Here is a 24,872-nt window from a genome sequence, read left to right as displayed (position 1 = left end):
ATACAAAAGAATATTCCTTAATATTTGTATACAACTCGGGCCATTTTTTATATGCGTATGTTTCTACACACATGCAAATATGTGTATTTTTTCTCATGGAAAGGAATATGCATGCCTAACCAGAAATACATATAACTTAATTTAGTAGGGAAACACTTTAACTCATCATTAGATATTTTTGAGCTTTATCTTGTTTTTGCTTTCCTAGTCATTATATCTGCTTACAGTTCTACTTCAACTGTACTTTCTGTAATATTACTTTATTGCTTCCTGTTTTATTATTTTATTGGGAGAGTTACTCTGTTACTGTTCCATTGGCTATATTTTACGACAGTGATTGAATGTTGGCAGAAATGAGTCAAAATGAAGCAAAATCTAATAATAAATGTAACCATTTTGACTTTTTTGTGCGCTTGCCAGAAGTTGAAAATTTGGGAATAGACGTTGGGGTTTGCTTTTGACTGTTTTAACTTTGTTTGCTGCAAGCTGCAGATGATTCACAGAAGTAGAACTAGCACACAAATTTGTTTAAATTACGGAGCACGTGTAGGACAGCTTCTGTTTTGTTTCATGTTCTTCCTGAAGCTGCTAGTCAATGGCAAGCAAGGATCTCGAGACTGATGCTTAGCAATAAAATCTGAATCAAGAATGTTCTCCTCACGTGGCAGTTATTCTAGTTTATAAGGTCACTATTTCTGTTCCTATTGAGATAATTTATTTTAATCTGATGGTGTGCTGATTCCACTTAATATAAGTAACTTCTTATGAATAGGGGTAAAATCTACTAGTAATAATTCTTGTCCTTTACATTCATTTTCTTTATAGCAGCTTGTCTTTTTGTAGTTTTCCTGGTAGTTATATGCCATAAGGGATGAACAAAAATCTCAGATATTGAGTTTACCTCTGAACAAACAAAACAATTGTAGTTGCAGAAAATACAGGAAGTGGTTTGCGTTCCTCAATTATTAAAAGGGCAAGGCTCCAATTACTCCAAACTTAGAAGCTTTTCAAATGAAAACAAGAATTTTACATAGCAGCAGCTCAACAACTAACAATTTCATTACTGCAGCAAGCTTCTGGAAGAAGCATATCTGCTTCATAATGCAAATTTGCTTCTCATTCTTTTTATGATGGGTTATGTGTTGCAGTAGCTTCTGAACAACATAACTTTCCATTTCTGTAAATATAAATGATATATGTGGGAAACAATTGTTAAGGATGTCCTGAATATTGGGCAAGACAGCTAAGTTTTAGATGCAAAGGTAACTATATCAGGATTCATAGTGAGCCAAGCCGCATGTGAAGAAGACTAGGTTGTGAAAGTTGTAACCATTTCAAATGACGCCACCATCTATCCTGTTTGTACTACTGTTTGTTCTCACTTTATTTCCTTTCCCCACACCATTTTCCCCATCCTCCAGAAGCCCCAGAGCATGACAGTTGTAGGTGCTGGAGAACAGCATTTTGATGGCGAAGGAGAGTTCCAGATTTTGAACTGCAGCATCCATCAGATGGTGTCTCATTTCTGCTGCTTTAGAATTTTTACTTTCCTCTTCTGAACTGCCCTGGGGCAAGTTTTGGAAAGGCAGTAACAATGCTTTCAGCTGCTCAGTCACAGTAGTGTTTTGTCAACTCTCCTTAGGAAAATAGAGCTGCTTTTTGGCACAACAGCTGGGTCCAGGAGAGTGGGAATGAATGAAAGCAGGATTCATGTCCATTTATCTCCTAGTTGCTATCCATCTCAATTAGCTGTATCCCTTCTCAATGTTCCTTATGTCCTCGCCACTGCAGAGACACAACGTGCTGTACTTAGGTCAGAGCTATATCCTGGCTAACCAGGCCACAGTTGCTGATGTCTAGTAGTGTCTTGGCTTATTTTGCGCTATCTTATTCTCTATGGGGACACAAATTTAAGGCTCTTCTTCCTAATCCACCTGCCAACAAGTGCTGGTGATGCAATGTGCTGTGCTGGGGTGGGTGCCCTGTCCTGACCGGCCAGAGTATGTGTGACGACAACTGGTGGGGTTGCTGCTCTCTAATAGAATGAGTCTTGGCTCAGTTTCCCCTGCCTTTTTCTTAGTGTGGACTAAAATTTGAATATCTGCTCCTTAAACCGTCTGCCAGTTTGTACTCAGTTTGTAGGAGGTTTGATTATCTATTCAGACTAGGTTGAAATGGTTGGGAGGGATGGTTTGGTGAACAGGCAAGGTTATTGGAGTTTTTTTCTTGAAAAACCTAACTTTTTCTACTAGGGACAAGGTAATTTCTAATTTGTCTTTTGTAACAAAGGGTAAATGATGACTCAGGAGTAGCAGTATAGTCAGGATGGAAATTAATGGTAGTGCTATAAAGTTTTGAAGGTAAGCCCTAGGAATGGTCTGGTGACTGAAGGGCATGAGCTGTATTCACAGCGCTTTGTGAAATTTCAAGTAGTAACTTGGGCAAAGTGCACACCCTCCATCTGCAGATGGGTCTGTGTTTATGCAACTAGATTGATATGTTGATCTACTAACACTTCTATTTTCTAAATATTTATATGGCCCTCTGCTTGGAAAAAGACAGACAGAAATAGCATTACAAACAGGAGTCATATCTTCCTGTTCTCATGTTTCTGTCACCCAACGCAGGAGCTGAGCTGCCGAGCTGCTGAGGGCTCATGGCATAGCCAGAATAGCCAAAGTAGGTGAAAGGCTGTGGAGCAGCACACAAACAGGCTGGTGTTCAGTAGGGCAAAGGTCCTGCACTTGCGTAATCTCCCCCGCTGCTCATAGTTTGTAAAAGTCAGAAGTACAGTAGCTGGATCATTTTACTGCTGGATCTATGGCCGGCCAGCAGCCTGCTTGGAGCTGTAAACACCAGGATGTGCATGGCAACCCAGCGGCCCTGAGTAGGAAATACCCTTTTTCCTCATGCCATGCCTTGTTATCCATGTATGAAATGTGTGCTAACTGCTTCAAAATCAGTGTGAAGGAGAATGGATAGCTGATTTCAGAATTGCTTTTCCAAAAAAAATAGTGAGAGGCTTGCATAAGATTAATTCTGGGTGTTTCAAACTGGGAGTGTAGAGATAGCAGAGAGACAGAAAACTGTTTTGGATTATAGCTGTACCATTTGAGAAAAAAACCTAGGACTCAGACTGTGATAAGGTATAACTTAAAAGTGTTTATCTTGTAAAGCTTGTCACTAGAGCGTGTTGAATTCAGGAGGCTGCTTACTACATAGAAAAATAGTAATCTCCAGCCAAGTACACCACTGCAGAGGAAATAGAGGTGAACTCTCAGTGTGGGCTGGCACTTATCTAAAGTATATAGATAGACAAAAATATATGTCCTTTTCCAGGCTCAGCTGACTACCGTATTAATTCTTGTGGACAAGCATGTGGCTAAGAGCTGCTGATGAAGAGCAGAAGAGAATGGAAAGGTATCACTGGGACAGCTGTCACTCTGGGCCATGGCTGCCTTTACTGTGAACAGCCCTGCTCTGCAGGAGAGCACCTGGGAAAAGGTGGACAAGTCAGAAGGTGAATGTTAGTGAAAAGGTGAAAAGTGAGAAGGGAGTGAATGTTACCAAAATAATACAACTTTTAAGGCCTAAATATGCTTCAGCAGGATCAGAAAACAGTTTTATTTTTCTGTAGGAAAATGGGAAAGGAGTTAGTGGATCAAGTTAGATAGATCAGTTTGAAAGTTTTAGATTAGACATCATAAGAAACACCTCAGAAGAAGGTGTTTAAGAAGGAGCTCAAGCCTCACCTGTAACCTTTACAAGGTCACAGGCAAAGTCAAGGGCTTTGAACTGGTACATATACTGCTTTTCTTTTTCAGTGTGGACCACTCTGGGTGAAGATGAGATGTTTTTTTTAAAGTCTTCTGTATCAGCGGCACTTGGTACTTTGGACTGTAGCAGGACACTTGGTAAAGTGGATGAGTTTCTGCTCAAAGCAATAGGCTTGAACTGTTGCTCCAGGTTATTTAGTCTGAGGTTGATCTTAGAAAGCATCTGTTTCCCAGTTGTTCCCTCTGAGAATTTTTTTCATCAGATCTGGAAGAATTTATTTTATTTCAGTGTCCAACACCATAGGAACATGAATGAGAAATTTAGCCTAGGAAATATTAAGCCAAGAAAAGAGACATCATCTAGAAGAAGACTTGCTACAGTGTTACCTGGCCACCCTTTAGGAAGATGCAGAGTTTGTGGTATCACTGGGATGCCGCTTCCCCTAGTGTTTCCGAATACCCAAGGGAAGTTTGTTTCCTGTTTGCAGCATTGTGACTATTGTTACTGAAGTGTGAACTCACAGATACTAATAAAGTGATCTCATACAGATTGAGTTCCCATAATGTACTCTACAGAAGATACCCACACAGTAAGTCTGTGGGAGTTTTTTTATTTGATGAAATGTATAACCACAGGCTAAGCTGTAATAGCTGCAGCCGAATATGAAAACGTAGCTTGTGTGCTAAAATAGCCCTGATAAAGAACCAGTACAATAAAAAAATGTTGTACTGCACAATTAAAATTGTTTGCCATGGGGTCCAAGTAAGTACAACAATATTTTTGTGTCATGACTAACAGATATGTAATTATGGGTGAATCATCAATGCAATGTTGCTGGAACATTAAGAGCAGCTTAAACAAGGGAAGCTTACCATTAACTGAGGAGCTGTTTTAATCTCGTGGCATATTAGACTCTAGCAAAATACACAGTTTCACTGTGCAGTTTTATTATGTTTACTCTTTATTGTAATTCCTTTAATATCCTTTATTACTTTATCCACATTGGCATTTTAAAATTAATTTTTCACTGTTGTGCTCACCTAATAGTCACCAAACTGAAAATCATCAGAGCTATGGTGGTACTCGGTTTCCAAGATTTCGGTCTATCTAAAGTGACATAAAACCCCACACTAGCTTAATATTTCATTTCACTCATTGAAATTACTGATATTCTAAATGAACTGTAGTGGTTATATTTATAAGTGGCATTTATGAACATGCATTTTATTAAGTTTGTACATGGTAAAAGACCCCTAGACATTCAAAAATACAGAATGAATAAGGTAGAGTTTTAACTGTGTATCTACCAATTTTTAAAAAGTTCAAAATGGGTGCAAATACAAATCTTGATTCCCTACTATCCAGGGCAAATCTACAAATAATCAGCAATATGTTTGCAGGCACTGGATTCTCGAACAAAATATTTTAACATACTAGTAGTAGCTTACACTCTGTGAAACAGAGATGGAAAATGTTTTTGTTGTGAGAACAACTGAATTATAAATTTAGGTGGAAAAAAGTTCATGTTATTCGCAAGGTAGATTTTCACTGCACAAAAATTAGATTCATTGAAATGTATAAGATCTCTATTTACACCTGATTGATAGGAAACATTGTAATTTCCACATACACACTCACACAACTACTGTTGAAGCATGAATTGGCAAGGCTTCCATTTCATGGGCAGTCATTAGTAATACGTATGTTAAGTAGGGTTGAATATTTGGGGATTTCCTCATTCCCAGAAAGAAATATAAGCTCTGATTCATTCAGTACTGGAGAAATGTGAAATTTTAATATTCAGATCAAGCAATAGATCTACTGTAAGCCTCCAGAAGATACTCTAGCCAAGAAAACACTCAGTAACCAGAAGAGACCTTGCTAGTTTTCATCAAGTGCTGGGAGGGAGGGCAAGTACTTTCCCCACATTGTAGATGCTGGAGCACCATTTTTCTGTCTGCTTTCTGTTCCAGACATGCTATGTGGAAGCCTAAACCCCTGTGTTTTATTTGCAACTTCCTGTATGCTGAAGCTTAAGAAACAGTGATAAGGAAGTTATCAAAGATGCACCTGAAATTCAGAAATTCATCTCTAGTTCCAGCAAGAATAGGATAATAATCTGAGTAAGAAACTGGTGTTGCATGGCTGTTGCCACTCGGAAGTGAGCAGTTGTATTGCATTTATTTTTATGGGTGTTCTGGTCTGTCTTAGAACATGCACCTCAAGTGATACATGTGCTAATCTTCTCTCATATATGGAAACACCGCGTCTTTAAATTGTAAGCATATAAGTTAAAAAGTCAAATCAAATCAATGCCAAGAATCCTAGACGGTATGTATTTTTTGCTGAAAGTTACCTTCTTTAAGGCCTTGGAAAAAATCGGAGACTTTGTGAAAGCAAACTAATAAAGAGATTTCCATAACATTTCCCATTAAAAAAAAAAAAATCTTACTCAAACCTTCATTACTCTTCATGTTAAGTACAGTAAATGGATATGGATATGGTGTCTGCGCTTTCCATGAGAAAGGCTCAAAGAAGTGGTGGACTGCATTTTGAAAAGTGGTCTGTAATTTCATGTGGCTGCTTAATAAAGGTTGTGAGACCCTGCAGCTTTGAGGGACATCAGTCAGAGTTGTAAACCCATATTGTCTTCAGGAATTAGGTGCTAGTTCTGACCAATATCCAGAATTCAAATGTACTGTTGAAAATGTGGGATAAATTTCCATCCCAAGTCATTCAAAGAGGCCAGTTACCACATTTTGACTCCCAGAATTTTCTCTTTCAAGTAAAAAGGGTGTGTGTGCCATGTTTAACCATTCCAGGAGAAATCTATCTAAAATTGTACTTTTGAAACCTCCGGATAATTCTAGCCCTTTGCAGTCAGTTCATGTTTCAAACCTTGTTCCAAATGCTTGAATGCCTTGAGGCAGAGAAGACTCAGAGGGAACACATAAAATTATATAGGAAAGGCACCAATTCACTCTTGCTGAGCAGTAATTTGGTTTGGTTTAGTAACCTGTGAAGTGGTTAACTAAAATGATGAACTTTAAGGAAACTGTAAAGAATGTGATTATTGATATCTGCTGTAGGTGACCTTTATGTGCTGAAAAGATCATGAGGTAGTCAAGACAAAAAAATTACAACCTCCTTTTCTGCTTCTCTCTAATGGTCTGAAATTGAAAAATTGGATCTGTTGAACCCCAGCTGAAGTTAGGACAGGCAAATAAAACAAGGCTACAACCTGCCATTTGCAGTTTTCCAAGTATGTTATTTATGTACCTTATAGACTAAATGCTCCTGCTCGAGGGAGTTGTGAGTCACCACCCCGACCTGAACATACATCACTTCAGGTTATTTCCATCTAGTCACTACCTCTCCGTTAACTTTCCCGTAACATATTCCAGTATTTCTAAGGGGTAGCTAGACACAGATGTAGATCATCCAGAGGGTATTTTTCTTGATTCTTTTCTCAGTGCTCTGATAAGGACTGTGTGCCTTGCTGCCTTCCCTCCCCCTGAGTACTGTGCTGGCTGGTCTTTATTTGCAGTTTTGTGTTAATGTAATCTAAACTGTCAGCATTATCAAATTTGTACTGGTATCAATCAGCTTGCAGAATATGGTGAATGCTTTAACATCCTAGTTCCTGGCATTACATCAACATAATGCAGGTAACATTTAAACCATTAGCTATGCAGATGACCTTTTAACTTTCCTTAGGAGCATCTCCCACAGTTGCACAGAGTCAGCGTGACGATTACTACAGCATTCTGAGGGTGGCATTTTAAGAGTCACCCGTCATCTTGATAAGGGACCAAAAACGCAGTTGCATGCCACTGGGTATGTCCCATGACACAAACATTGCCTAGGTGTGCTATATGCTGGGAAATGCTGCTAGGTCCCCAGGCCTGAGCCAGAAAAAGCATTGCTTTCCTTGGTGTAAATAACCTCTAACAATTCCCCAGTAATCACATCAGTTGAATTATTTTTTCCACGTTTGCCTTTGGAAAGGGACCCTCTCTGGTCCTGTCCTATCTTACTCTTTTCATTTTAATAAACATGTTTTCCAGAAGTACACTGGACAACTTGACTGGTGCTTGAAATATGCAATTGCCTTATTTTTCCTTTTTTTTTTTTTTAATTAAAAAAGTTGGGGTTTTTTTATTATTTTTTAAAAACCCAATTTTATGCCTTGTACACTGTTTACAGCATGTTCAAAAAGGTGTGTTTCCTAGTTCTAGTAGGAGTGTATGGACTCTCTGATCCCAGCTGCTGCATGTATTTGATACACTCTTGATTTGGCCTAAGAGGAAGGGTTTATGCTTGTAGAACAGATTTATTCTGTGTTATGACTGGGAAACTGAGCTATCACCAGCAGTGTCCAACCCAGACTTTCAAATGCTTTTTGAAGTATTTGGGGATCTGACAGCTGTGTGTCTGAAAATAAACTAAGCAAAAGTTGTTTATAGGAAAGGACAGGCTTGATGTGCTCACTAACTACTGCTTTACTGAAGAACTTGCTGTAATGTTCTGTACTCATCAGAGTTCAGTTAACAACTGATGAGTTCATGTATGAGTAAAGTGGAGAATTTCCAGCAGGATGGCATGAAATCTTCTTGGCAGCTGCAAATAGTAGGAAGTATTATGCACAGATACGGCAGTATGAGATAATAGATGAGATCACTGAGACATCCTTGAAATGATGGGTTAACTTCACAGCAAGAGGGAAGTTGTTACTTCCAGTTACCCAGTTATACAGTTACTGGATAGTGTGTGAATGACTGCGAATAAAATCCTTATCCAGTGTCCACTGCATTTAATTATATGTTTCCAGTTGTTTCATCAGTAGTCTCCAGTGGAACTAGGTCAAACCTCTGTAAGACAGGAAAGGGCAAAATGTCCATTGAAAGGAAAAAGTCAGTTTAGGGCTTCATATTTAAAATGTGTCAATCATTTTAAAAAACTTTCAGAAAAATATTTTGAAGTCTGATTTGCCCCTTGTAAAACAGTGAATGTTGCTTTGTGCAGGATCTCAGTGAAGAGAGCCCCCTGCTTACTTTCAGTCAGCTGCTGGGGCCATGGCTATCACATTCTGTTAGCTTTTGTGAGCTTCCCAGACTAGACATGTATGACTTGTTCACTAAACTATCCCAGCCATGCTCATACAGTATAGACTCCTTCCAGGACAGATGTTCTATACAGTGGTACTATCAAGGCCTTTTTAGTATTCATACCACTATGAGAAAAAGGGCTCTGATTCGCTGTTGCTGTAACAAATTTGGTACCTCATAGCTAATGACTGAGGAGAGTTCATCTTGCTGGGCTTTTTTGGTATTGGAGAGGGAGAGGAACTGGAAGAGAAAGTCAGCTTCAGACCCATACTCAAAATAACACTGGTCTGAAGATGAGACATGAGTTTTAAGTGCTGCATACTTAATTCCTAGCAAGGCACGCAAGCCTCCTGCATTGTTCAAAACATTGGTACTTTCCTTATTCCCTCAGATTTTAGATACATGTTTTTGCTATCAGCATGAACAACGTTTCATGACTCACTGATGTATGTATGTTTAGAAAATTCCCTAAACATTTTACATGAGTAACTCTGTTGCCTGCATTACCTTAAATTATGAAAAATGGGTACTCGGCATAGAAATTCTGAAACTGGGTACTCATTAGGGAATCAGATGCAAGTCACCTCAATCCAGACACCTGGAGTGTTGCTTAAGGCTTTGCACCTCTATGCACCTGTTAGTATGGTAAGAAACAGGGTTAATTTGGAGAAGAGAGGAGGATGCCTGAATGGAAGACCTCATGCCTTATCCTTTAGGGAAGTAGTTTTTCAGTCAGCTGCACACGGGTGCTTACCTTTTGGCCCAGGAAACTAGAAGGATAGAAGAGCTCTGCTCACTAGTGGAGAGAGAACAGTAGGCATGGCTAAAGTGTGGTCTGTTGTACAGTCATTTTTTAAAGTGAAGAATTCTGATCCAGTGACCAAGGTCTTTTTGAATACTATGAATCCTAAATTTAAAACTTCCTATTTCTAGAAAAGATGCAGTTTTAAAAGAAAAAAAAAAACACATAAAAGAGTGATTTTTACTTTGTTCATTTTTATCTTTACTTACAAAATACCTCTATAACATTGAGAAACCTTATTTTAAAATGCTTTTCTCTAATGTTTCATTTAACTTCATTCCACAAAGAATACTTGTTTGTCTCATAGTGAAGCACGTTTTATAGTCTCCCCTATCTGTAGTTTTGGAACAAAAATTATCTGTGTGAAAGGTTGCCTGTATAGATGACACTGGGAGTGAGTGATAATGTAACCTCCAGGGCATGGCAGTGCTGCCACCTATGTTCGTTCACTCAGCTCCAGACCTTTTCTGAGCCTTGATTTATGGAGGTTACCCATCACCTAGTAGAGTGGTGTTACGGACGGCAAAATAAAGAAGTTCTGCTTCGGAAGCAAAAGAAATGTCTCCATAGGCAACCTGTTTATCCGTCCAGCAACACAAAATGTTTCCAAGAGGCACATGTATTTCATCCCATGACTACTGGCCTTCTTGATCGTGACTTTCAGAGCAAGGTTTACCTTCCTCTCTGAATGTTAATGTTTTAATGTTTTAATCCTTATTTTTCCTAACATTATCTATTTTATGGTTTAGTTAGTAATGTTTCACTGCACTTCACCTCTACAAAAAACCCAAACCAGTCCACCACAAAACAGCAAACCCAGCAAATCAACCCCAAAAAAACTCTGCATGGTTTATGTACTGCTTGTGGCTGGTTTTGATGGTGTATCACATTCTCGTGATGGACAGGGAAACAAACTCTCTTCTTCTGATCTGGAAAGCTTTACGAGTAAAAGTTTTTGTGGAGAGAAAAGAAGACTATCTGGAAATGACTTATCCTCATAAATGATGTTAGATTTGAACTGAACCTGGGTAAAGATCAGATTTCTGATAATTTTTACAAAACAAACTTATAGACTCCATTATATGAATATAACAGGCATCACCTAGAAGAATAATGTCAAAAACAAATTATAAATTTTGAGCTACTGTCGGTTATGAGCAACCTTTGATGTAATTCTCCAGTTTGGGTTCTGTTCTGGTAATACAAAAACATATCTATTCTGTGAACAGTAAGATTTTTCAGGATATCAATTTTCTATAAGTATAAACTTTTACTTTATGTATATATATTTAGTATATGTACCATGTTACATACTTATATAAGTGTATAAATATTCCTTTCTTTGACAGAATATTGGTGAGAACCGACCCTAGTTCTGCAAGGAATTTCAGAGCGATTCTGCACTGAAGATACAATGTGGGTAGTACAATGAGCAAGGTAGTGTATTATTATTATCTAGTTTCCAAGCAAACAGGCTGTGAGCATTTGAACTAAGTCTAGACATAATTAGAGCCTGATTATACCTGCTGCATGACATAAACCCAAAGCTATTGGCTTACATAAATGGAAATAATTTAGTTTAATAAAGGTATGAAAGAGGTATAAGCATAGCTCAGACAAATTAGTTTCTGGCAGAAGCATGGCAGTCGTAGGTGTTGATCTTTAGAAATAGCCTGTTTATGAACACTAGGCAGCAATACAATGGCATGGCATTCCTTTTTTCACTCTGGGAGGCAGTATTTAAAATACCGCCTTACAACTAAACAATGAGAACTGAATAAAATGAGAAATATTATTTACTATTCCATGGAGTTCTCCTCCTCCTTATGTCTGAATTAGTTGAAGATGTATTGTTTTTCTTATTTGCAAAGTGTCAACATTTCCACAATACATAAATCTTTCCCCGCCTTGGAAAGAAGCAGTTCCTGATTCATCTGCATTTGTCTGAGAGCTTGGTATGCCTACATGTGGCAAAGTATCCACATACAGCATGATTTGTGGTTTGGCTCTGAGCAGAGATTGTAAGGGAAAATATGATATAGGCATATATAAATAGATTAGGCATTTAGGATTCATCACAAGTTGTTACCAGATCTAATCTAGACCTCTGGTCAAGCTATACCTGTTTTCTCTTTTAACACAGACAAATTCAATAATATTTTGGGGGAAAATCCTGCAGAGTTGAAAATTAAAACTTCCATAGGAATTAAAGACTATTCTTCTGAAATTATTCTATGCATTCAAGTTTTACATTTGAAGTTTTCAAAGCTGTGCCAGTTCACACTGTCTGTCCCTTTGTTTAAATCAATACCAGCTAAGAAATTAATGGGGGAAAGTATTGCTACTAGGTCTCTGTGTATGGTCCTCATGCAAAAATGGAAGGAAATGGTTTTAGAACAGACAAATGCCTTTTATAGGCCCAAGTGTCTGGGAGTGCAACTCAAAACAGCTTAAATAGATGACTGATCTTTCCTTCAAAAAGTTGACTTCCAGACTTAGACTGTGCCCTGCTACAGACACTACTGTATCCCTGGATTTTGGCATAGTGAAAATATCTGCTAGGGAAACTTCTGCAAAACTTAAAAGCTTGTTCTTTCTGGCCCAGAAAAGCTAAGTTTCTGATTAGTGCTTTTAATGAGAGTTTACTCTTGGAATGGGGAAAATCTTGGTGTGCACTGTGCAAACACAGCTGTTAGAAGAAATGTATGTTGTAGCCATCCTTGATAAATAATCAGAGAGAAAACTTGGAACTTACCAAGCTCCCTAAATTAATTGTAGTCCAATAAATAAAGAAGCAGCAAAAAAACCCCATAATATTATCTAGAGAGCAGAATGATTTGAAATACACAGTAGATTTTAATACAGTGGATGAATTCTGGCTACGTTGTTCAAGGCATACCACCCCAGCAGATTTTTGTGGCAGTGCAGTATGTCATGACAGTAAACTCAGCCTAGGTTAGATATGACTGTGTGGAACTGTCTGAGCTCAAGGCTGTCACCTGCTGAGATCATTAAATGTTTTATCCTTGCAGTGCTGATCCTTTGTTTTGCCTGGTTGCTTTCAGTCATACTTAAGATTCCTATTTACAGGTTTTACTTCCATTTGTTTTCAGTGTTTATAGTTGGTCATTTGAGTGTCTTTTGGTGTTCACTAAAGAATTCATTTTTTTTAATCATAATTGCAGATTTCTGAGCAGAAATGACAAGTTTTCAAGAAAAATCTTCAAGCTGATTTTAAAATCCCTTACTTTTGCTTTTTACATTCCTGCACTGTGCTACCAGATAGATATACAAAAAGCAACCTATCATTGCATCATTTTATATAACAAACAGACAGCTCTACAGGGTGTGGAAAGTCTGTAATTACTTTGGAGATTACTTTATTACAATTTCTAGAAAAAAAAAGTATTTCTTTTTCCTGAACATTTTGTCCACTGTTTTGCTTATTAGTTGCAGGCCAGCTCATGTTTCTGGGGCTGGTAGTGGTGGATTAAAATGAAACAGGAATCTTAGCTACAGCACACATACTAGAAAGGGTCCAGTCCCAAGTCAAATCCCCACGCAGGAAGAGATGACCTTCAGGGGACTTGGCAAAAGGGGTTCTTCTGTGGATCCTGCACAGAGGACTGTCAAACCCACAGAAGTCAGTTGATGTCAACAAAGTAAACCACATTTCATAACAGGTTCAGTATTCAGGCAAATTTAGATAGTAGTATCTGAAAAATAATAATGACCGCAACACAGTAGGACATAAGCATGCCAGGAGGTTCCTGGAGTGCATTGATAACTCCCTCCTCCAGAGATAATAGAGGACATAATGAGAAGAAGTGCTCTGCTGGACCTCATACTCACCAACAAGGAAAGGCTTGTTGGGGATGTGAAGGTCAAAGGCAGCCTTGGCTGCAGTGACCATGAGATGCTGGAGTTTAGGATCCTGAGGGCAGCGAGGCTGGTGAAAAGCAAACTCATAACCCCAGACTTAAGGAGAGCTTCAGCTCTTCAAAGATCTACTTGGAAGAATTCCTGTGAGGAAGTGGATGGCTAAGAAAGCTTGTTTATGTTCAAGGATTGAGTCCTGCAAGCTCAGGAGAGTTCCATCCCAGTAGGTAAGAAATCAGTCAAAAATGCCAGGAGGGCCTTGTGGATAAATAAGGAGCTCCTGGCCAAATTCAAACGTGAAGAGAAGCATACAGAGGGTGGAAGCAAGGATGGGTAACCTGGGACAAATACAGAAATATTGTCTGAGCATCTAGGGATGAAGCTGGGAAAGGTAAATCCCAAATGGAATTGAATCTGGCCAGGGATGCCAGAGACAACAAAAAGGGCTTCTATAAGTGCACAGGTGACAGAAGGATGAGTAGAGAAAATGTAGGCCCCTTTGCTTAATGTGATGGGGGAGCTTGTCACATAGGACACGGAAAAGGCTGAGGTATTGAATGTCCTCTTTTCTTCTGTCTTTACTAGCAAGACCAGCCTTCAGGAATCCCAGTTCCCAGAAACCAGGAGGAAAGGCTGGAGCAGGGAAAATGTGCCGTTGGTGGAAAAGGATCAGGTCACAGAAGCAAACTGACATACGTAAGTCCATGAGCCCTGATGGGATGCATCTATAAGTGCTGAGAGAGCTGGCAGATGTCATTGTGAGGAGTCTCTTGATTGTCTTTGATTGATCATGTTGACTGGGAGACGTGCCTAAAGGCTAGAGGAGAACAAATGTCATTCCTGTCTTCAAAAAGGTCAAGAAGAAGGACCCAGAGAATTACAGACCAGTCAGCTTCACCTTGATCCCTGGGAAGGTGATGGAGCAGCTAATCCTGGAAACCATTTTCAGGCTCATGAACAATGAGAAAATCACCAGGAGTAGTCAGCATGGTTTCACTAAGAAGAAGTCATGCTTGATCAACTTGACAAACTTCTAAATGAAACAACTGGCCTGGTAGGTGAGAGGAGAGCAGGGAATATTGTTTATCTGGACTTCCGTAGGGCCTTTGACACTGTATCCTGGTAAAGTCTTTATAGACAAGCTGTTGATACATGAACTGAACAAGCAACCAGTTAGGTTGGTTGAAAACTGACTGAGTGACCAGGCCCAGAGGGTGGTGATAAGTGGCATGGAATCTTTGCTGGACAATCTCTATTATGTCCATATCTCTCTTCTACTGGACAAAGCACACTAGTGCTGATTAGAGAGGAAGAATCACCTCCTTTGACCTGCTGCCAACACTGCTTCTTAACACAGCTCAGGATACCATTAGCCTTCCTTGCTACAAGGGCACAGGCTGGTTCATGTTCAACTTCGCATCTACCAGGATCCCAGATCCTCTTCTGCAAAGCTGCCTTCCAGCTGGATGGCTCCCAGCATATGCTGACACATGGGCTGTTACTCCCTAGGTTCAGTGCTTTGCACTTTCCCTATTGAGCTGCCTAAGGTTCCTGTCCACCCGTTGCTGTCAAGGTCCCTCTGGATGGCACCATGACCTCTGGAGCATCAGCCAGTCCTCACAGCTCCCAGATTTCTGTCATTGTGCAAACCTGCTAAGGTTACACTCTGCCCCATCATCCAGATCATTAATGAAGATGCTGAACAGGGTTAGAGCCAGCATCGACCCCTGAGGTACACTGCTAGTCCCTGGTCTCTGACTAGACTTCGTGCCACGTATCACAACCTGCTGGGCCCAGACATTAAGTTAGTTTTCAGTATACCTCCAGGCTATACTTCATCTAGTTGGCTATGAGGATCTTATGAGGGACAGTGTCAAAGGCCTTAGTGAAGTCCAGGTAGACAATAGCTACAGCTCTCCCCTTGTCTTTATGCTTTATACTCTGCTTCTAATTTCTCTTTGCAACTCCCTCACTATGGTTACTGGAGTGGTAAAATGCACCAGTATACAGAGGTTTCAGAAAAGTGACCATGTCAAAGAGACTATCAATTCCACTACAGCCTTTGACTTTGACAAATAAGAGAGGAGACAATACTACCATTAATTCCTTGGAAGACATGAGTAGGAATTCAGTTTGCTAAGGTGTTGCCCTGCAGGAGTGCCTTGTTGCCCTGCCACCTAGTGGCAATATGTCACTGCATACAGTAATTAAGTCCCTTCATGATGTTGGCTGTACTGTGATTCTCACACTTCTATGAGGTGTTTTGTTTTTCTTTTCTATGTATTAAACCCATTTGTACTAATTGAAGGTCAAACATCAATCAACGTTAAGAGTCTTAATGAAAATTCTTATATGTAAAGAGGACCCTGAACAAATAGGAGAATCAAGACTACTGAATAGCTGTATTTTATTAGCAGTGTATTAAACACTTCAAAGTACCAATACTTGAGCAAACTCAAAATACAGAGGTGAGTAAGGAAACAAAAGTAGTATTTTCATAATAAGTCATTTAGGTCTGTTAGTATTATCTCTTAAATGACATAAATGTTCCTGCTTAAACAAGAAATTAAATGACACCCTCCACCCCCCCCCAAAAAAAAAAAAAAAACAACCAAAAACCAACCAACAAACAAAAAACCTCCCAAACAACAAAGAATGGTGGTTGTTCCAATCACTCTGTTATATCATGTATATGCTCTACCCTGGAATATACTCATACCCTCCCACTCACCTGTCATACCTTCCTGGAAAGTATGATGGTTAATGATACAATGTGCAGTGAAATGATTTCTTCGATAAGAATTGAAGGAATGCATTCATAGGCTAAAGAAGTATTCAGAATTTAAGTTCACAGGGACAGAATCCATGGTCTGAATGACAGAAAACTGGGTAAGATGCTGACTTTTCAGGGGGGTGGCATGGAGCAGCTCACTCTTCTGAAAGATCCCAGCCACTTCATCTGGAAACTGACCATCTGAGTGCTTCCCATCAACTGACGTGGCTCATCCTGACTTACTGGAAGAAGGGGATAATTGTGAAAATGCTCTATTTAGATGGAGGTAACAAAAGCACTTACAGTGGAAGACTTACAGTGGGCATCTCTATGGGCAGAGATCACAAAATGAGAGGCTAAAGCAGAACACAGGACTGATATTGATGGCATGAGCCTGATGATCTATTTGCTTTGTGAATGGCCATGCCAGACTGATTCCACAACTCAAGAGTCACTTTGTATGTAACTCAGCTTATCTTGAAGAAGGGTGGTGGTCTGAAATAAATGCTGAGGCATGACAGTGGCATGTAATGCAAAAGCTTCTTCTTCAACATCACATTTATATGGTGATGCTATATATCTGTTTGGTGTGAAGTTTTTCACAATGCACATTATATGCATTCTGAGCAAGGGGGATTTTGGCACTGAATTCTGTGTAATCAGCATTGTCTACTACACACAGACATACGCCCTGGCTTTGTCACTGCAGTGTTGCATGCTTACATGTCCCATGGAGCTCACTGAGACTTTTTGCACAGTCTGTTTCACAGCCTACCTGCATGACAGAGGTTTTGGGACAAGGATAGAATACTTCCCAAATATGAAGGAAACCCATACAAATAAAAAATTGTATGTTAAAAGACTGGAACTGTCTCCCCATGCATTGAAATTCATTGAAATGAAGTTTCCTGTTTATACATAAACATTCTTCAGGTAAAGAGAGAAGATATTATAGTAAAGCCTTTACATATAAAGCCTATAATAAAGCCTAAGTAGAACAGTAGCTGTCTTTTTTTAGGATAGTCCCCCCCAAAAAGCCCATATATAGGATGAACCAGTGGAAGGCTGAGTATCTGGCTGTTCCTCCAAAAGGTATTTATATTTACTGGAGAGAGTTGTATGTATACTGTCTAAGCTCATATACAGAACTGTTTTTATGTTCATCATAGTCATGCCAAGGTGGTGATAGATTCATCTTCCTAGTGTGGAGTGTGACACGTAGGTAATAAATAGTTACTCTTGCAGAGTTTGCCATTTTGCACAGATATTTACTTTTCTATTAACTCTATGTTTCATTATAATAACAATACCATAAGGGGGGTTTTTAGGGCACCAGGAGGAAAAGCAGTATGCTTTTATAAATTCGTCTACTCTAATTAGTGGGTATAAACACAAAATTCCATTATAACAATATCATTATAGTGTAAAATTGGCAGCAGCCTTCTACATATTTATATGATCTGGGGTTTTTTCTTCTGTAACCCTGGAACAGGATTTCTTGGATGTGTAATAGACTGGGGGACAATTACAGCACCTTTGTAAACTTTTGACTCCTAAGCTGCTTACAATGCTTTCAACATAATTTCAAGTTATCATCATTTTGCCTTGCTTAGTTGTATTAATAGGACATTAACTAAAGCTGCTGCTAGTGAGCAGAGGTTTATATCTGTACTGTACTGCAAAGTCTGACAGTTAATTTTCAAAAATGAATTCCTGTTAATGAGTTACAACTCCTGGATGCTTTTGGAGAGGTATTAACAATATATGCCAGACCTGCCAGCTGTGCTGCTGGGAGGTTGTGAGATCCAGGAAGCACATACGGACTGCAGGCAGCTGACAGGCAATTATGAACAAGAACGTATTATAGAAAATACTGCACAGCAGGTGCAGCCCAGTGAAGAAGAGGCAACACTAGCCACTGACATAGAAATAGGAAGGGTTGCTGAGATATGATATGAATCATGTCTGCTCTATGAAATACACAGTCCCAAGGCTGCAGTAAAACCTTGGCCTTGGTGTTAGCTACAGCTACACAGGAACAGGCTCTGAATCTCTCACAACATGCATTTACATGATATTTTACAACGGATGTGGATAGTTGATGTATAGCTCATCTGATGTCATCCACATTTAGGCTACAGGCATCTTCCAAAGCTGAGGCATGTGTTCAGTCATGCAGCAGGCATCTTGCTCCCCTGCTCATTCAGAAGGAAGCCTAGAGGCATCGAAGGCTACAGGTGGAGCTGTGCAGTGCTCCCGCACACCTGAGATGTTTGCCAAGGTGGCCTTGAGGCAGCTGCTGAGAGACCCCTCACCCTCCCTCTACCATACTTTGCTTTCTCCTGTGGAAAAAGGCCTTGGAAGCCTATGCTCCTCCCCAACAGATGAGACCCCTGTGTAACACAAGGTCTCACAAAATGCCAGCGTCACTGCAAGGATGGAGGGCAGCAGCACCGTTAGCAACAGCAGACCTCCAGCTTCACATGCACATCTCAGCCACATCACTGCCTTCTGCCAACTACATGAGTGGCAAGAAGAAACACCTTATGGTGGGAAAGGCTGGGGTAGAGTGGGTTCACCGTGAGGCACAGCAGTACCTTGGACAAATAGTGCAGCAAAGTCAAGACAATCCTGACAGATTTCTCTTCTGACACAACATTTCATGGGCAAAAAAAAGGAAAAGAGATCCTCAGTTTGGGTTGAGAGGTCCCTGCCTTCCCCAGACTCATGGCACCGTGCAGCCAACCAGACCCATGTCAGTTCTGCATCAGCCCTGGTGAATGATTCCAAATACCTCTGCTGTAAGCATGTCTGACACACATGAAATCAGTGCTTGTCTTTGCCATTTGAAAGCATGTCTTCCTCCTCCTCCACAAGGAAACAACTGCTTCCAGAATGACAGTAGTGTGGTGTAGTGCCTTTGAGATGGCATAACGCTGCCAAGAACTCTCTGTTTCCTCCTCCACATTGGGCATCATGAATAGACAGACAGTTTGGGGATTCTCACATTCCCTATATTGTACTCATGTGGTCCCACAAGAAATGTGGGTTTCCTACTGTGGCACCTAACTGATGCTCCACTCTGCAGCTGTCTTCATACATACAGGGGTCTGGGATGTGGTTGCATTGCAGCAGCTAGGGAATAGGTCCATAGGGTAGGAAAAAAGGAATTTAATACAACTGGTTACTTCCAGCAAGACTAGCAGTAACGTTTCAATGCAGACACAAGTTGCCTACTAAAGACATCTTGATACTGATCTTACATCCCTCAGACACCAGCAAGCCAATGACCAATGCGCCTGACCAGACTATATATTTTTCTTTTCTGTGTATGGACCATTGCCAGATGTCTCAGAAGTTACATGTGAATATGGTCTGTGGATGGGTGCTTGCATGATTTGGCCATCACAGACTCTGGCCACTTTCAGCAGTCCAAGAGGTAAGAGAGATTTATGTATGCAGACTTCGACCTCCCTAATACACCCCTCCTCTCCCTAGTATCCACTGCAGCCCATCACTCCCAGCACACAGCTTTCCGGCAGAAATAACTCTTCTTCAAATATGACCTTGGTTTTATCTTCTCAATCAGAATCTCAGATTTTGGGCTGCCTTCTGAAGATGTGCATTGTGCTCCATAAACCAAAGCCAGCAACTATTTCACATTAAGATGTGCCAAGGCACTTTAGCACTGCAGAGCACTATTGCAACAGTATGGTCCCTTACAGATATATTTCCCACTGTCAACCAGCACCTTCATAATAATTAACTCTCTGAGGATGGTGTGCAGAAGGAAAGCCATCCAAGTGAGGCCCTGCTGTACCTTATGATCACAGTCCCAGAGGTAAGACAACTTGCCACTGCTTGGAGACGTGAATTCCATGCAGTTATCTCCTTTTTGTTGGGTGGAGACACAGACACAGGGTATCTCCTCCTTCCTTCACTGTCTCTACATCATGTGGGCTGTGCTAGATGGATTCCTAAACTTGTAATCACAGCCACAACATCTTCAGCTGTCATCCCCTCTCTCTTCTATGCTCAGGGAATGATTGTGCTGTGACGGCTGTCATTAATTCACAGAGAACTACTCCTGGAGCTACCATCACCTCAGTCTCTGCAGCTCCTGCCAGAACCTCCTTCCTCAAAAGGCTTAGGGGTGAGTTCCTCCACCAGAATTCTAAGAGACAAGGAATGGCGCAGTGATTCCTTTTAGACCCTCATCAATCCTTAACACTATTGCTCTTGAACTCTCACCTGTATCTTGCAGAGCTGCTTGTTCTGAACCCGTCCAGACCTAAATTTCATCCCAGGCCTTAACTCTCCCTAATCCCTATTTACTCTAATTGACCGGCTTTAAACCCATCTAGTGTACAATTTCCCGCTTCTGTTTTTTCTGTGGTCTCCACTAAGCTGTAGGCTAGGCACAGTGTGGCCAGATTTTTTATTACCAGTGGACAAAATTCATTCTTGCCCCTGGCACCTTATTCTAGAAATGCCTTTTTGGTACAGACATAATTCTGTCAGGCCTGGAGAGAGCAGACGGGCAGACCTTGAGAAAGGCACTGGCCATGAAACGCCTCCATCACAGGGGATGGATTAGTGGTGATGTGTCAGTTTTATATATGTGAGAGTGACATAGGCATCCCTCAAAGCAAAAATGTCGGAACTGAGCTGCCTACCAAGCACAGACATCTCAGTGCAGGAGATGGGTGTGTTAAAAACTGTGGGGAAGTAGTCAAGATAAATCATTGTCATGTCTAAAATGGCACTAGATGCCTGCCTGCTTTTAGTTACAAATCATAATCTGTGTCCTGTGAGTTGAGGGATCCCAAATCACCTTACCTTCTTTATGCCACAGACACATAGCTCTCTGTTCAGGCATGAAGTAAGGACAGGTAGCTCTGATCAAGTCATGCTAAGCAACCCTATTCATTCTGGCTACATGGAGGCAGCCTCCTAGCCCTAGACTGAAATGCATAAGTGATTTGATTTTCCAAAAGCCTGGGTATGAAGGCCACTTGTCTGCTGAATTTTAATGTGCATTGTCTTGGTGGAACAGTCTTTGCTACCGTATCTTTCCCTTAGGCTTTCTTACTAAGATGGTTGCTGTGTCTGAAAGCTCATCACATTCACCAGTAATTTTCCCCAGTTCCTTCAGAATTTATTTTTAGATTTCAATGAGTAAAAAAGCATACACAACTCCAGGCACTGACAGCGATTTGGGATCAGAAGCAATGCTGAAATAATGCTCACACACTGCAACATTAAATTCCCTTAACAAAGCAGCAGTTCAAAGCAGTGGAACAAGTCCTACCCCAGAACTGTTTTATCAGCTATCCCTTTTTAAGAAGATTAAATTGTTACATTTCTCTGCTGCTGCTTTCATCTTCCCTTTGTGAGTGTCATCCAGACCTCCAGGCAAGCATAGCTGCTTATCCTCATCTAGAGACTTCAAGTCAGGAAAAATGAGGGAGAGAAAGCAAAAATACAGGCCTATTTATCAACAAGCAATGGGTATGTATAAGAAGAGCATATTAAAGAATGGAATCCATGGACAGGACTGGATGTTTCAGGCCTCAGATAAGTGGTTTTCTAAGACTGCAGCATAAACCCAGAGCTAGGACCCTGCTTAGAAACTTTTGTTGTGCACTGACACCTTGATAGCAACTTCTGAAGAGATCCAGATCACTATTATAATTAGTACCTATTATTTTTGTTTCTGTAGATGGGACATTAAGGCCACAATTTCCTATTTACACCAACTAGTCCATCCAATTCATGGTTATGGCATAATGGAGAGGCCAACAACGATGACTGTCTTGGGCAGAACCAAGTATGAAAAGTGAGGGGCATAGCAAAGAGACATTTCTTTTGGGATTTTCTCTCCATAATGCATTTTTACTCTCAAGCATATGAATAATCTGACATAAGGTCTCATTTATTGTCAAAAACAGCATGTAGCTGGTTTCATACATTTTAATACATCTTCATGATATACTAAATTCATGGATCACCTTGTATGTACAGCTGATTTTAACTTTGACTGGTAAAGCTAAGTTTCAAGTTAATATTTTGGAGGCTTCAGGAATCCAATAAAGAAATGAAGCATCCTTTGATGTTTCTAAAAATGAAAATTGTTGTTGTTTTAAATCAAGCATGAGTGGATTTCAAACCAAAAGTGGTGTGGAGAAATGAGACAGCTTTATGTAAAAAAGGACCCGATGATTCTGAAGATGTGAGTGCTGCTAGTAATTCTGTAAACTGAGCCATTTCTTTTGTTGCATTCAATGAAGTACCTAAATCATCAGGGGCTCAAAACAGAGATGAATGGAGATAACTATTTATGTGGTTTTTAAGAGAGTAAGTCTATGTACCTGAAGCCACTCATCCAGTCCTGCCCCAAGCCCATTTCTCTACCATACAAGTTGTGGAGCTTTCCTTTCACAGCTTCCTTAGTAATTCAGAATGAGCACAGTAGCAAAGCACAGTAAAACCCTTCAAGCCTAAAGTCCTCTACAGGCCACTGAGTCTGTATTGCCAGGAAGCTTGGGGAAGTACCTCCCAGAACCTTCCAGTTCCTTCCCAAGTTCGCTGCTTTGCTGCTATATTTCCAAGCCCTTACCAGTACACTGAACCTTTTCAAATAAGAGGAACCAGTTGTTTTATGTGGCAGGCCCCTGCTATTTACAAAGGCAGGAGCAAAATTTTTGGAGGCTTTCTTCCTTGCATGCCATTTCCATGCCTGAGTTAAAAGTGCAAAACCAGAAGCCTGGGTAATGATGTCTTTCAATTGCCAGAGTCTCAAATGTGAAGTCATGTTCATGATTCCTATGTCAGATGTACAATACTGTTGAGTTTTAGGACAACACAAAAAAGATTCTTGGAGAATGGTTATCTTTTATGGAAAGACTAGGATTCTTTGGAATGAATTCTACCCTAAGAACCAGGTTGACTCCACAGACATCCTGCTTAGAGCTGCTCTGCTAAGATTCGATCAATTTGCAGAAATGTAGAGAGCTACCTTCCAACTTCCAGCTAATTGCTATTTTAGTTGGTGCTTATTATTATCAGTTAACATTCATACTACAGCTCACCAAGCTTTTTCAGTCACAGTTGACACATTAATCTACTAACTACTGTATAGGCAGATTGGCTGAAGAATTTATAGTCTCATAAAAATAGGAAATATAGTGAGTACATCAATCACAATGTATAGTTAACTTTGTGAATGAAGTTAGTTTTGTTATTTTTTGAAAGTAGGATGGAAAGGAGGGCATGCTGCTATTCCTCTTTCTCTTAACCTGAACTAGGATTCCTCTATAGGGTAACAGGCCATACATTATCCATATTTGCATCTCCACAAGCCAAACAAGCTGAGAGAGCTTTCAAGGTGAAGTGAAGCTGTCAGAGGAGACAAGTGAGGGCTACAGAGGGCCAGTTGTGGGCACAGCAAGGATGGAGCTGAGACTTTCTGGGAAAAACAAAACTAAACTAAACAAAAACCCCTCTAGATTAAAATGTCCAGTGCTGCTCAGTTTGAACATGAACACGTTTTCCTGTATTGCAAGTACCAATGTTTTTCTTGCCCCTCCCTTAATTTCTTTTTCTGTTGCCTGAATATCAGCAAAATGAAATATACTGCTGGAGCCTTGTGCTGCTTCTGTGGATGCCTCAGGCATCACGTGGGCCACTGCAAATGGGCTGATTTCCAAATCCTGAAACCAATACCTCATATCTTCTAAGTTCCATAGTTACCCATGATCTCATAGAACTTTGTTGAAACTATTAATTTCCAGCCTTCCAACTAATCCCTTTGGTGCCAATGTTATAGGAAAGTGAGGAACTAAGCAAGAAAAGAGATTAATAGACTCAGTGAGCCTGTCACTAAAATAATTGTTTCTAAGAGCGCACGGTCACAATATCTTTGAAGACTAACCTGAATCTGTAACAATATGGAACTCACCTATGTGCCACAGATCTCCCTTTAAATTCTGCTTGTATACCACAATTATATTCATTCTGAGAAATAATTCGTCCTTTCTAAGATACATGCTTTTTTAGCTTTGTACATGTGTCTGTGCAAATATCTTGAAACTGTCAATCTACCAATAGCAAGTCAATTGTCAGAGGAACTATTAGTGACTATCTACCAGATACATTTAAAGTCTTCGTTTATATTCTAGCACCTACTGTGAATATTCAGGCTTGCAGAAATTTCAGTTCAATGATCTGCCTGGAAAACTAACTGGTTTTAGCAAGCAGTAAGAAAAGCCCTCCAATACTTTCTGCTTAACTTTTTCATAACCAAGTAGCCACCCATGTATTTCTTCCAGGACTAACTAACTAGTTCATTTATGAAGAAAAGATTTCTAATGCCATGTGGAATAGTGCGCTATAGTGACTTTACTGCCATGACAATAAACCTGACTTCAGAAGTGATATTCCAAACTTTTCTAAAGCTTTCTTTCATATTTCATTCTGCCTTTTGATCCTTTGTTTAAATCAATGCCTTTGAAAAGCTGGAAGGCATTTTGTA

The 24,872-nt window shown here is 40.1% G+C and overlaps 1 protein-coding gene across 1 annotated transcript in view; it reads left to right on the top strand.

Moving 5' to 3' along the window:
- Positions 1 to 24,872, top strand: part of DYNC1I1 (dynein cytoplasmic 1 intermediate chain 1) — a 242,979-nt gene that overhangs the window by 19,844 nt on the left and 198,263 nt on the right. Inside the window, exons 6-7 of the mRNA XM_065666334.1 lie at positions 11,037 to 11,124; positions 14,152 to 14,262. The gene's annotated coding sequence lies outside the window, so the exon portion shown is untranslated. The remainder of the gene's footprint in view (positions 1 to 11,036; positions 11,125 to 14,151; positions 14,263 to 24,872) is intronic.

Source organism: Lathamus discolor, chromosome 2 (assembly GCF_037157495.1).
Source record: "Lathamus discolor isolate bLatDis1 chromosome 2, bLatDis1.hap1, whole genome shotgun sequence".
NCBI classification, from domain to species: Eukaryota; Metazoa; Chordata; class Aves; order Psittaciformes; family Psittacidae; genus Lathamus; species Lathamus discolor.
This window is presented reverse-complemented; position numbering and strand designations above follow the sequence as displayed.